The sequence below is a fragment of the Nerophis lumbriciformis genome, linkage group LG02, assembly GCF_033978685.3.
Source record: "Nerophis lumbriciformis linkage group LG02, RoL_Nlum_v2.1, whole genome shotgun sequence".
Classification (NCBI taxonomy): Eukaryota; Metazoa; Chordata; class Actinopteri; order Syngnathiformes; family Syngnathidae; genus Nerophis; species Nerophis lumbriciformis.
The window spans coordinates 42,665,761-42,679,116 of record NC_084549.2 but is presented as its reverse complement, the minus strand read 5'-3'; positions in this window follow the sequence as shown (position 1 = coordinate 42,679,116).

The following is a 13,356-nucleotide window of genomic DNA, read 5'->3' as shown; positions in this document are numbered from 1 at the left end:
GAAATGTCAAGCGTTGCATGTGCCGTGAAAAAAGTGTTAAATTGCGTGACTCTAAGGCTTGGGAGCTCTGAGCTAGGTCTTTAGCACAATGATCAGTGCAGTAGATAATGTGATTACCTCACCGAGGTGTGGCTAGGTTTGAGCTGGAAGTCTTTCAAGTCAGTGTCCTCTTGTCTTGCGAGTTGGTAGGTCTGCTAGCATTGGCATCCTTAGCTCCCCCATCGCCGGCCTGAGTGTCTCAATGCCGTCACAACAGCTCAGAATAGTCGTGCTGCCGCTACTTTATTGCTGCTTTCCAAACGTTACAAATGGCCATTGTTATGATCTGCTGCCCGGATCATAGTTTGTTTACGTTGTTTAGTCACTTGTGTTTTCAGCACACTTGATTTTGTTTGTTTCAGTTGCCATGACGGCAGATTGTACTCAGCTGCCTCTGGTTAGTGTTTGAGACGCTCACCTGTTGCCCGGGCGCTAATCAGAGGGCTATTTAGTCTATGCCCTGGCCTCACTCGGTCTGGCTTCCTAATTTGCTTTATGCAACAGTTGACGACTATTTTGTATTCCTGCTAGCTTACACGCTAGGCTCTTTGCTTGCTAGCTCCCACGCTAGTCCCTTTAGTTTTGCCTTAAGTGCTATGAGCACGTTTTTGTTTGTTCCCTTATGATTTAATTCTTAAATAAATAATTTCCTACCTGCACGCTGTGTCCGAAGCCCGTCTGTGTTCCTGGAAGAACAACCCCGCACCACGATGCGACCCGGTCGTCACAGGCCATACTTTTTCCAACTAAACATTCTTTTAAAAAAAATTATCCAAACGTCAACCACACTTAGGATTTAATATTCGGGGGTGCATTGTTTGTAAACTCTTTTGGTGCTGTCTGCTATGTTGCTTTGTCGTCAGTCGCAAACGAGAACGGTACTCTCGTATTATGTCATCACAGAAGTCTCGCAAGATTAGAGCGGCCATATTTTGTATCAGATCTAAAATCAACCGACTCATGACGTTCCAACCAGACATTGACCGATCCATTTTTACACCCCTAATGTCTATATTACCGTATTTTTTGGACTATAAGTCGCAGTTTTTTTCATAGTTTGGCCGGGCTCCAGTGCGACTTATATATGTTTTTTCCCTTCTTTATTATGCATTTTCGGCAGGTGCAACTTATACTCTGGTGCGACTTATACTCCGAAAAATACGGTAGTCACTTTCAGTGTAATCTGATCAATGTGCCTGGCCAGCTATGTATTGTTTCACATAAAATGACGGCTAAAAGAAAACCATAATATTATGGGTTGCCTAAGAGTTTTGTAAAAACTCTGTAAATATACAGTATATAAGTCAGATAATAAAATATACCTATTTTATATGATCTGTCTAATCAAATTATTGGTTTGTGCAGTGTTTCATCATAAACCTGTTGCTCAGTAGCAATGCTCTGCCTACAACAACAGCATATTTCAATAAGTCTAAGGGCTTGATTTACTAAAATCCAAATACCACACGCTCAAACAGCGTGTTCAATCCAAAAAATAGCGTGTGGCCATAATCCATGTAATTTACTGTGTAAACCGCTGAATTTGAATAAGGTGCAAGTACGATACGGGGCATCAACATGGAGACACTCTCATTTACTGCACGTCCATGTTAACATGGTCCTATCGACGACATCTAGCTATGTTTTCAAATATGCAGTAGACAAGGGTATTTTAGAAGCATTCGTATATTGAAACAACTTTTCTATTTAACGCCTGAAGTGCGCAATTACTCAAAACGTTAAAAAAATGGTCTGCAGCACAAGCACTAGAGATGCGCGGATAGGCAATTATTTCATCCGCAACCGCATCACAAAAGTCGTCAACCATCCGCATCCACCCGAACTAACATTTAATCAAAACCACACCCGCCCGCACCCGCCCGTTGTTATATATCTAATATAGACGATGCAAGGCATTAGTGAGGTTATAAAGCTTTTGCCTGTTAAAGAAAGGAGACTGATCCAATGCAGCACAGACATTCAATGCATGCCACGCTGTCACGGCCCAGACGCACACCAGTGCGCAATCATCTGGGAGCCGCGCTGAGCGCACCTCCAAGCGCGTGGAGGTGCGATGTCCCTCGCACCCGCGGCGGCTCCACCCGGGCTCGCGCCCGAGGCTTCAGCGCGCATCGCGGCGGCCATCCTACTCGTCGCGGCCTAGCCCTCGCGGCTCTCGCTGCCGGCGACGGCCAAGTATGGGCCCGACGCTCCAGCGCCATCCATTTTCAGGGCTAGTTGATTCGGCAGGTGGGTTGTTACACACTCCTTAGCGGGTTCCGACTTCCATGGCCACCGTCCTGCTGTCTATATCAACCAACACCTTTTCTGGGGTCTGATGAGCGTCGGCATCGGGCGCCTTAACCCGGCGTTCGGTTCATCCCGCAGCGCCAGTTCTGCTTACCAAAAGTGGCCCACTCGGCTCACCAGGGTGAGCCCCACCCCTTTCGTGAGCGCACTGCGCGCGGAGTGACCCCTGTTACGCGCCCCCGGCAACGGGGGTGGCGGGCAGGTAAGCTGCGCGGGCGGAGCGCGCGGAGTCCCTTGTTGGGTTAGCGTAGCTTAGGTCTTAAACAATTATTTAGGATCGTTTTTATTGGGGCAGATTAGATTGGAGTAGTAATTAGTTTTAGCTAAGGTAAGAGCGTGTTTATAAGTTATTAAAGTATCACTCCATGCTTGATGGAAAACCTCAAGTTTAGTCCAGCTTTCTACATAATAGTTTAAGAGCTGTGGTTTCTTCCGTGAACCATGGGGTACGCCTTTTCGAAGCCTTTTTTAGCTTTAGCAGTGCTATACTATGAATGGCATTGCGTAGGGCATTGTTAAAGTTGTTAGTGAGGTTATCGATAGACCCCACATAATTTGGGAATTGTGCCATTACCAAGGGCAGTAGGTCAGCAAGAGTCGTAGTTGTGGCAGCATTAATGTTGCACCTGCTAAAGCATTGGTTATTAGTAGCTTGTTGACAATGAGTAAGAACTTCAAATTTTATAAGGTAGTGATCGGACATTACTTTAGTGTACGAGAGTACAATAACTTTGGAGGTGGTGACGCCCCGGACAAGGACTATATCTATCATATCACCATTGCGATGAGTGGGTTCATTTATTATTTGTGTAAGATGACAACAATCAATTATAGACTGGAGCGCCATGCACGGAGGGTTTAACGGGGTATTTATATGGATATTAAAAACCTTCATTATAATTATATTATCTGCAGGCATCACCAGATCAGCAACAAACTCTGAAAATTCGCTGATGAAGTCCAAAAAGCGCCCAGGGGGGCGAGAGATAACAGCCAGATAGAGAGGTAGCAGTGTGACAGACCTCATTGTAAGCACCTCAAATGATTTATATTTGTTACTTAGGTTAGGGCTAAGGTTAAGGTTTTCATTGGATAGTAGTGCGACCCTTCCACCCCTTTTAAAGGGACAAGCAATATCTGCACTCGTATAGTTAGCAGGAGATGCCTTGTTAAGCGTAAAAAAATCATCTGGTTTTAGCCAATTCTCACTGAGACCAATGACGTTAAAGGCCTACTGAAATGCGATTTTCTTATTTAAACGGGGATAGCAGGTCCATATGTGTCATACTTGATCATTTCGCGATATTGCCATATTTTTGCTGAAAGGATTTAGTAGAGAACATCGACGATAAAGTTCGCAACTTTTGGTCGCTGATAAAAAAGCCTTGCCTCTACCGGAAGTAGCAGACGAGTAGCGTGACGTCACAGATTGTGGAGCTCCTCACATCCGCACATTGTTTACAATCATGGCCACCAGCAGCGAGAGCGATTCGGACCGAGAAAGCGACGATTTCCCCATTAATTTGAGCGAGGATGTAAGATTCGTGAATGAGGAAAGTGAGAGTGAAGGACTAGAGGGCAGTGGGAGCGATTCAGATAGGGAAGATGCTGTGAGAGGCGGGTGGGACCTGATATTCAGCTGGGAATGACTAAAACAGTAAATAAACACAAGACATATATATATACTCTATTAGCCACAACACAACCAGGCTTATATTTAATATGTCACAAATTAATACCGCATAACAAACACCTCCCCCCCTCCCGTCCATATAACCTGCCAATACAACTCAAACACCTGCACAACACACTCAATCCCACAGCCCAAAGTACCGTTCACCTCCCCAAAGTTCATACAGCACATATTTCCCCAAAGTCCCCAAAGTTACGTACGTGAGACTTTGAGACTTTTATTAGTAGGTTGCACAGTGAAGTACATATTCCGTACAATTGACCACTAAATGGTAACACCCGAATACGTTTTTCAACTTGTTTAAGTCGGGTCCACTTAAATTGATTCATGATACAGATATATACTATCATATATACTATCATCATAATACAGTCATCACACAAGATAATCATAAGGGTGTATACATTGAATTATTTACGTGACATGCACATAGCGGCACGCACGTACAGGCAAGCGATCAAATGTTTGGAAGCGTACTCACGGTACTGTGTCTGCGTATCCAACTCAAAGTCCTCCTAATAAGAGTCTCTGTTGTCCCAGTTCTCCACAGGCCAATGGTAAAGATTGACTGTCATCTTTCGGGAATGTAAACAATGAAACACCGTGTTTGTGTTGCTAAAGTCGGCCGCAATACACCGCTTCCCTCCTACAGCTTTCTTCTTTGCTGTCTCCATTGTTCATTGAACAAATTGCAAAAGATTCACCAACACAGATGTCCAGAATACTGTGGAATTTTGCGATGAAACAGATGACTTAATAGCTGGCCATCATGCTGTCTCAAAATATCTTCCACAATCCGCGACGTCACGCACTGACGTCATCATACTGAGACGTTTTCAGCAGGATATGTCGCGCGAAATTTTAAATTGCACTTTAGTAAACTAACCCGGCCGTATTGGCATGTGTTGCAATGTTAAGATTTCATCATTGATATATAAACTATCAGACTGCGTGGTCGGTAGTAGTGGGTTTCAGTAGGCCTTTAAGATTGTTGTCTCTAATGACCACATTAACTAATAATGATTTGGGAGACAATGATCTGATGTTTAAAAAGCCTACATTATAGCTAGTGGGCTTTTTTGAGGCATTTTTGTTAATGGTATCTGTAGTACTAATATTAATGACGTTATGTTTATTTCGCGTAGTGCGCCCTAAATAATTTCGATCACATCTAGGAATTGATATGGTAGGGTTCTAACACCGGGCCGACAACCGCCTGCGGCCAACCGCTGGCGGCTAACGCCGAAGCTACAACCACCAGCACCACCAGCAGCAGGCCACAATATCGCCGGAGCAACGGCCACCAACAGCTAATCTTGATTATTTAGGACTCTCAGAAACATGGTTAACAAAAAATAGCCCAATAGCAGGGGCCTTCACCATTCAGAATTACAATGTTTTTAGAAAAAAACGACTAAATAAAAAAGGAGGTGGTGTGTTATATGTTAAAAATAATATCCAATGCAAGCAGATCAATTGTCCCAGAATAGCTTGGAATGTGCAGGAGTAACTGTTGGAATAATTGTTTGTAAGTTATCACAAAAGAAATGTTGTATTATGAATGCTGTATTTCGAGGCCTAACAAAAGGATGAAGTCTCGTGAAACGCCACTGTGATTTCAGCACGGACAGATGGCAGGATGTGCTCAACTCCTGGAGGAACTCTCTTTGAAGTGTTAAACGAACTCTCTTTGAAGTAATTCACAAACTCTCTTTTAACTATTTGGTCAACGCTATTTACGACACGCTGCCCTCTTGAAGTCACTGTGGACAGGAGACGGGAGGGGTTGTCCATTGTCCTCCAACACCTGCCCCAGCTGGATCCAGGAAGAGCCAAGCCCGAGAAGTCCTCTTCTTGGACTTCAAAGCGACCAAAAACAATGACTGTTTTACATACCTCCCCATTCCTATTGTGACATATGTTGGTGCGTGAACATGGAACATCTGAATTAAAAGAGGAGACGAGAACCTTCTTCGTCAGAGCGTGCTAAGACACTGTAAGAGGTTACAGGTTGAAGCCGTCTCTCCTCAATTGAGTCCAAATTGAATTCTGTCTCTGTTTGATTCCTTGCCTTTTGTCTTGTGTAACAGATGTCCTGTATTTGAACCTGACATCTAATTGGTCCTTCGAGCCGGATTCCAACACGTCTGACGGTTCCAGCATGAGTGAGTGAAACCAGAGGACCATGGCAACCAAATCCTGATTGAGGAACTGCTTTTTCTTCATTTCGGGCTGGAATTGAAAGACTGACGGAAATCCAAGGACAAGAGGAAGGAAGGCAGAGAGCAGTGAGTACGTTTTAAATTGACGAAGAAAGAAACGACTAAGAAGAAGCGTGTGACTGAGGGTTACGACGCATAGACAAACCCTGTAAATCCTAGGCTCTAACAGGTAAAAAGGCCAAATTAGAGGGACGTCGGAGTCCAACGTCCGTGAGTATTAAAATTTTAAATAAAAACTGAATTAAGATAAAAACTGAAGAGGCCAAAAGACTGCAGGTAAACGGAACCGCGAAAACTGGAATCCGTAATATCCATAAACAAACATACTAGGGGGTGTCGGAGCCCACAATAATTTGAAATATCCGTGAACCCTTATCCTGGGGACGTCGGAGTCCAACAGACCTAAAATGGTCTATTCAGAATAAAAAACTGAACTTTGTCCGTGAAAAAACAATAACCTGAAGGGCGACGGAGTCCGCATGTAATATACATTGAAATTTCCGTAGATCAATATACTGAAAGGTGTGAATGTGAGAGTGTGTGGTAGTAATCGCCATTAGGCTATCACTCCATATGAAAGTTGTGAGAAGTAAATAGTGGGTTATTGTGGATGCTCTAGGCAAGACACCTCCACTGGGGAACCATCTCCAGTAGAAGCGACGTGTACCACAATAATAAATTAAACCACTATCTTACAACAAAGACAAAAGTAATCCTTATAAGTTTCGGCTCTGTAGGGGGCGACGGATTACTCCAAATTCTCAAAATGGAAAGAGGGACACAAAGAAACGCAGATCTAATATGGTCTATTACAATCTATTTAAACCAAAATAGAAGACAACAACCACAACGTCAGCGGTTAGACCCTACTGCATGTTGGCGTTGAAGCAGAGAAGGACATTTTGCAAGAAACTGTCCTGGGGAAAAAAAAATCAAAGTAACTCAGCATGACTGTTAAAAGACGACACCAATTAGTCATGTTGTCAGCGTATGCCATTGGTGGTAAGATCGCTGCAAATGTGTTTGTTTGTTTGTTTGTTAGTGTGTGTTTAAGTGTGTATCTTTCCAGGTACAAATTGTGTAAAAACCCTGGAGGTTCAAATAAAAATAAAAATAGGTTAAAAGAAAAAGCAAATAGGAGAAAAATCTCAAAGTGCTAAAATGAGATAAAAGTAAAAATAGATGAAGAAATAGGGAAAAATCAATAATAAGAATTAATGCAAAATGAAATAAACTAATGCGAGAGAGAGATAATGGGGGTATTGAAATAAGAGATGAAGAAAAGGTAGACTGAAGATATACATGTATGTTTGGATATATAAAGAGCGCTTTTATATATACAAATATATATATGTATAATTAAATAATGGAACAAATAAAAACCTAGATTAATAACTATAATAAGAGTTGAGAGGTATAGTATGATAAAATGATAAAGTGGGTTACATGTTTATTAGCTGAGGGAAGAAAAAAAAAAAGGAGAGAAGCTCAAGTGTTGCTGACCTTTGCCCTAAGAAGTGCACTCACGCCCTCACACACCACCTTGTGTGTGTGTGTGTGTGTGTGTGTGTGTGCGTGGCGCAGTGGGGGAGGTGTGGAAGTGAATTTATTACATGTAAATTTAAAGTAGGTTTAACTTTGAAGTGTAGTATAACATTCTTAAGTTAGATTATGTTTTAGACATTTGCAACACCATACATCTGAGTGTTGAGCTAAGATAAGATAAGGACATAACATAAAATAAATAAGGAGGTATGGCAATCAGGAAAACTATCAGCTAGCGATAGACAACTGTTTGTTTTAAATATTGTTGAATAATAATTGCAAATAAAAATATAAACAATGGGAAGAATGTAAATTCAGAGTTTAAAAGTATAGATTAAGTGGCATATAGACAGTTAAGTGTGTTTAAAACATTACTTAAAAAATGCATAAAGTAATATGTATAACATTTGAATTAGGAGGAAAAATAACATTAGCGTTATTAAACAATCTACATAATGAAAGACACAAAATAAGCAAAATAAAAGTACAATTATGCAAAAGAGAAGTAAAGAATCTAGGACGTTCTCTAAACAAAAATGGACGCACTATTGTGGAAAATAGAAAAACTAAGTACGACAAGTAGAAAAACCACAAATAAAGAAGCAAATGATATAATTTCTAGGATTAACGAATTATTGTAGAAGTTGAATACCAAATTATGCTGAAATAGTAGCTCCTTTAAGTAAATTAATGAAAAAATTAAATCATCTGTAGAGTGGAATTCAGAAGCTAAAGCAGCATTCTGTGAAATAAAAATAGAACAGAATGTGCGATTGTTACAGTAACGAAAATTTTGAAAGCTATCAAATGACCATCAAATTGCTCAATGCAAGCGGCAGAACTAGAAGCACTAATAGAAGCATGTAAATTAATGAAAGATCAAAAAGACACAATATATATAAAGATAGCCAAAATATAGGAATGATAAAGTCAACAAGAAAATCTGTAACACATTGGAGAACTGATAAAAAAAAAAAAAAAAAGAGAGAGAAAAGAATTAATAGAAGCAGTACAGCTACCAGCTAAAATAGCAATATGCAAATGTGCGACACACACCAAAGGAACAGACACAGTATCAATAGGAAATGTGTTTGCTGACAAAACAGCAAAACAAGCAACAGAAAAGGAAATACATATTTCAAACTACAAACTAGCGCATGATATACTAAAAGATATGCAACAACAAAGTACTCCAAAAGAGAAAGATAAATGGATACACATTTGATTTTGATAATGAAGTGCATCCAAAGACTCATACATTTAAGCATATCAAGGATTCTTCCAATATTATACTGAGGAACAACTTGATGACGTAGGCATAGAAAATACATTTGCTTTGATTCATTTTAATTGTAGAAGTCTACCAAAACACTTTTCTAAAATCAAAAATGTTTTGGAGTCGCTTAAAGGTAGATTTAAGGTAATTGCTTTATCTAAAACATGGATAAAGAAAGGCAAGGAGGTTGATCTGAAATTAAAGGACTATGATCTGTATGTCACTAGCAGAGACAATAGGACTGGAGGAGGGGTGGCCCTCTATGTATATAATGAACTAAATGCAGACCAGTTAAATGTATGATAATGGCCATACATGTGTTAATGGGGTGTGTAGCTGTTGAGATACATTGTAAAAAGGTCATTTCTGTTGAATCATCCAATAAGGAAAGGGAAGCAAAGTCTGGTAATAGTGTGGACGCACACGATGACTAGAGTTGAGCCAAACCACTGACCTTGGTAGAGGAGTGAATCAGCAGAAATGACACCCCAATGGCTCAGACGGTCCATAAACATATGGGTTAACGATATTGGTACTGGTCGGCCCTGCCCCCCTAATATGGTTCACTTGGGAATCTGAGGAAAATGTAGAACTCAGGAAACAAAATGATACTGCACCCATAGTAAACCCAAACCACTGGCAGAATCAAGAAGTAAAATACACTCACAGGGGAGGTCGTATTAGAAGACGGGCAATGGGAGGATTCGGAGTAACCCCATTAGTGAAAAAAATGCCAGAAAACCCATGCCAGAAAAACAGTAATGGGAAAAAGTATTTGGGATTGTATTTAAAAAGGTCATATAATGAAAAAAAAAAAGTATTTGGAATTGTATTTGTGTTATCAAAGGGACATTTTAACTAGCACACTACAAATTCCACTGTGACAAAGTTGTAAGCATACCATTTGATGGTGTGTCAAAGTTTGTTAATAATTGGTTCCTGTTTTGGTAATTAATTTGTTCCTTATGGCGGAGCAAGTGGGAAAGGCTACAAAAACTGATTGTGTTGTATGTATAAGCCCAGACAATTACTCAAGATGAGTCAAAAAAAAAAAAAGGTTGAATTGAAGTAATGAGCAAAACAAAATTGACCCTGTAGCTAAAGAGACAAAACAGAAACCAATATTTGATAAATATGTGAAAAAAGCTAATTATACCTGCATTAACATGCAAGACTTTGTACAACAGTTAGGAAACGTATCATCAGATAACTGCATACACATAGTAAAAGTATCAATATTTGTACAAGAATTGTTAACACGCCTGAACAGTTTGATATCTGAACATTGGAAAATAATTAGACATGATGTAAACTGGCAAAGTGTTGTAGATCCAACTTATATTGATGGGTGTCCAAGAGGTGTACCTGACGACTATAAATTGGTAAATCAAGTTGCAGCTGGATTTGAATCATTTGTCTGCTGGTGGTGTACGATTAACAAGAATGTTGACAGAATAAACTATGTCCACTACAACGTACAGAGATTGGGAAATTGGACACAGGCCGGACTTGAAGCAGTCGCTGATCAACTCGCCGCCACCTCCCTTATGGCCTTTCAAAACCGTATGGCGCTGGACATGTTGTTAGCGGAAAGAGGGGGTGTGTGCGCAATATTTGGTGAACAGTGTTGCACGTTCATACCAAACAACACCGATGCAGAAGGTAGCCTGACCAAACCACTGGAAGGCCTTCGCACCCTCAACGGTAAAATGAAAGAGCACTCAGGCATAGATACATCTATGTGGGATGGGTGGATGGACGGTTTCGGCAAATACAAGTCTTTGGTATCATCAATTCTAGTATCTATGGCCGTGTTTGTAGCAATACTGACGTTGTGTGGATGTTGTTGTATTCCCTGTCTGCGTTCTCTGCTTAACCGTCTGATTACCACAGCGATTAGCCCAGCAGATGATAAAGCTGTTCAGATGCACCTCCTGGCGGACGATAAGGAAGATGAATCTGATGATGGGGATACCTACCTGGATGGTGTTCCTGATCTGTTTCCAGACCCAGTAACGATGAGAAAAATTGATGTTGAACTCTGAGTGTAAACATAACTTGGCCCTAGGAAAATGAACCATTAACTGAAAATCGCAAGAAGAAGTTATTGGGGATGAAGAGAATCTGGGGAGGTTTTTGCGATAAACAGGGGGGAAATGTTGGAATAATTGTTTGTAAGTTATCACAAAAGAAATGTTGTATTATGAATGCTGTATTTCGAGGCCTAACAAAAGGATGAAGTCTCGTGAAACGCCACTGTGATTTCAGCACGGACAGATGGCAGGATGTGCTCAACTCCTGGAGGAACTCTCTTTGAAGTGTTAAACGAACTCTCTTTGAAGTAATTCACAAACTCTCTTTTAACTATTTGGTCAACGCTATTTACGACACGCTGCCCTCTTGAAGTCACTGTGGACAGGAGACGGGAGGGGTTGTCCATTGTCCTCCAACACCTGCCCCAGCTGGATCCAGGAAGAGCCAAGCCCGAGAAGTCCTCTTCTTGGACTTCAAAGCGACCAAAAATAATGACTGTTTTACATACCTCCCCATTCCTATTGTGACATATGTTGGTGCGTGAACATGGAACATCTGAATTAAAAGAGGAGACGAGAACCTTCTTCGTCAGAGCGTGCTAAGACACTGTAAGAGGTTACAGGTTGAAGCCGTCTCTCCTCAATTGAGTCCAAATTGAATTCTGTCTCTGTTTGATTCCTTGCCTTTTGTCTTGTGTAACAGATGTCCTGTATTTGAACCTGACAGTAACAATTTGCCTATCTCCTGAAATGTCCTTTAATGTTGTTGTTTTATATAGGCCACCTTATGAGAAGGGTGTATTTTATGACATGTTTAAAGATGTACTTAAAGCTTGCAATAACAAGGAAACTATTTTGATGGGAGATTTTAACCTAAATTGGTTCGATAAAGCACGCTCCAACAAGCTAAAGCATTTAGCCAAACAGTTTAACTTAACCCAAATGATAAAGGATCCCACCAGAATAACTAGCTCCATTAAAACCCTGCTAGACTTGATATTTATAAACAAATCAGATCGTGTTAACAAAACTTATAATTTAATAACTGGTTTATCTGACCATAATCTAACACCGGTCTCAAGGAAACTCTCTAAGACACGTTATAGAAACCAAAGTAGAGAAAAGGCCTACATGTCATTTATCCCAAGGCCTGATATGGAGCTTTTGGACACTGAAATAAAAACAACTGTTCATAATAACTTAGTTTGTGGCCAGGACTGTGAGCAGGGTTGTTGTGCTCTTAAAAATGCAGTCACTCAGATCCTATCTAAATTCACCAAAACACAACCACAAAAATATAAAAGTAAAATAACCTTACCATGGCTCAGTGAGAGGTTATGGCTTTTAATGAAGGACAGAGATTCTGCCCTGAAAATATATCTCAAGTCAAGGTTGCTGACTGATCGGTTAAAGTCTCAGAAACAAAGTTACAGGACAGCTCAGAAAAGCAAAAGCAGACTTCTTCTTGGAAATACTAAAACAGGCCAAGGGGAACAGTAAGATAATGTGGAAGTGCATTGACAATCTATCTGGTAGAGAGCGGACTAGAAATGGACCCATTGAACTTGACATAAACTCCGACAACAACGGAACACTCATACCTGGTACACAAGCCACTTTAAAAGGATAGCCTGATGGTTGCTAACTTGTTTAACAACTTCTTTGTAACCTCAATCTTGGAACTGAGTAAACCCTCAAACACGGCATTAACATATTCTGCTGACACTGCTGGGACTATGGCCTGTAGTCTCACAGGAGGACTACAACCCACTCTGATGAATATGGAATGTGTGAGTGAATGCAAGGTCAATAAAATGATCTCCTCACTCTCAAACTCAAAAGCTAAAGATTCATGGGGACTTGATTCACTTTTATTAAAGTAATTGGAAGCAGCTAAATCATTTGTCAATGCAATGATCATATCACATATCGTGTACTGTTTGTCATCATGGTCTCAAGCCAAACAGACTTTTTTAAATTATCTCAGATCATTACATAATAAAGCACTGAGAATCCTCGATAAAAAGCCTCGGCGATACCACCATTGTAACATACTTGACAAATACGGTATACTTAGCTTTGAAAACCTGATCAGGTTCTCCAATGTCCGCCTGGTACATAAGATCTTAAATGATGCTGCTCCTCCTCCCTTTAAAACATATGTACAGCTACACTCGCAATTAACAGGCAGTGTTATGTTCTGAATCCAGGAGTGACTGTAATGTTCCAAAAAGAAAG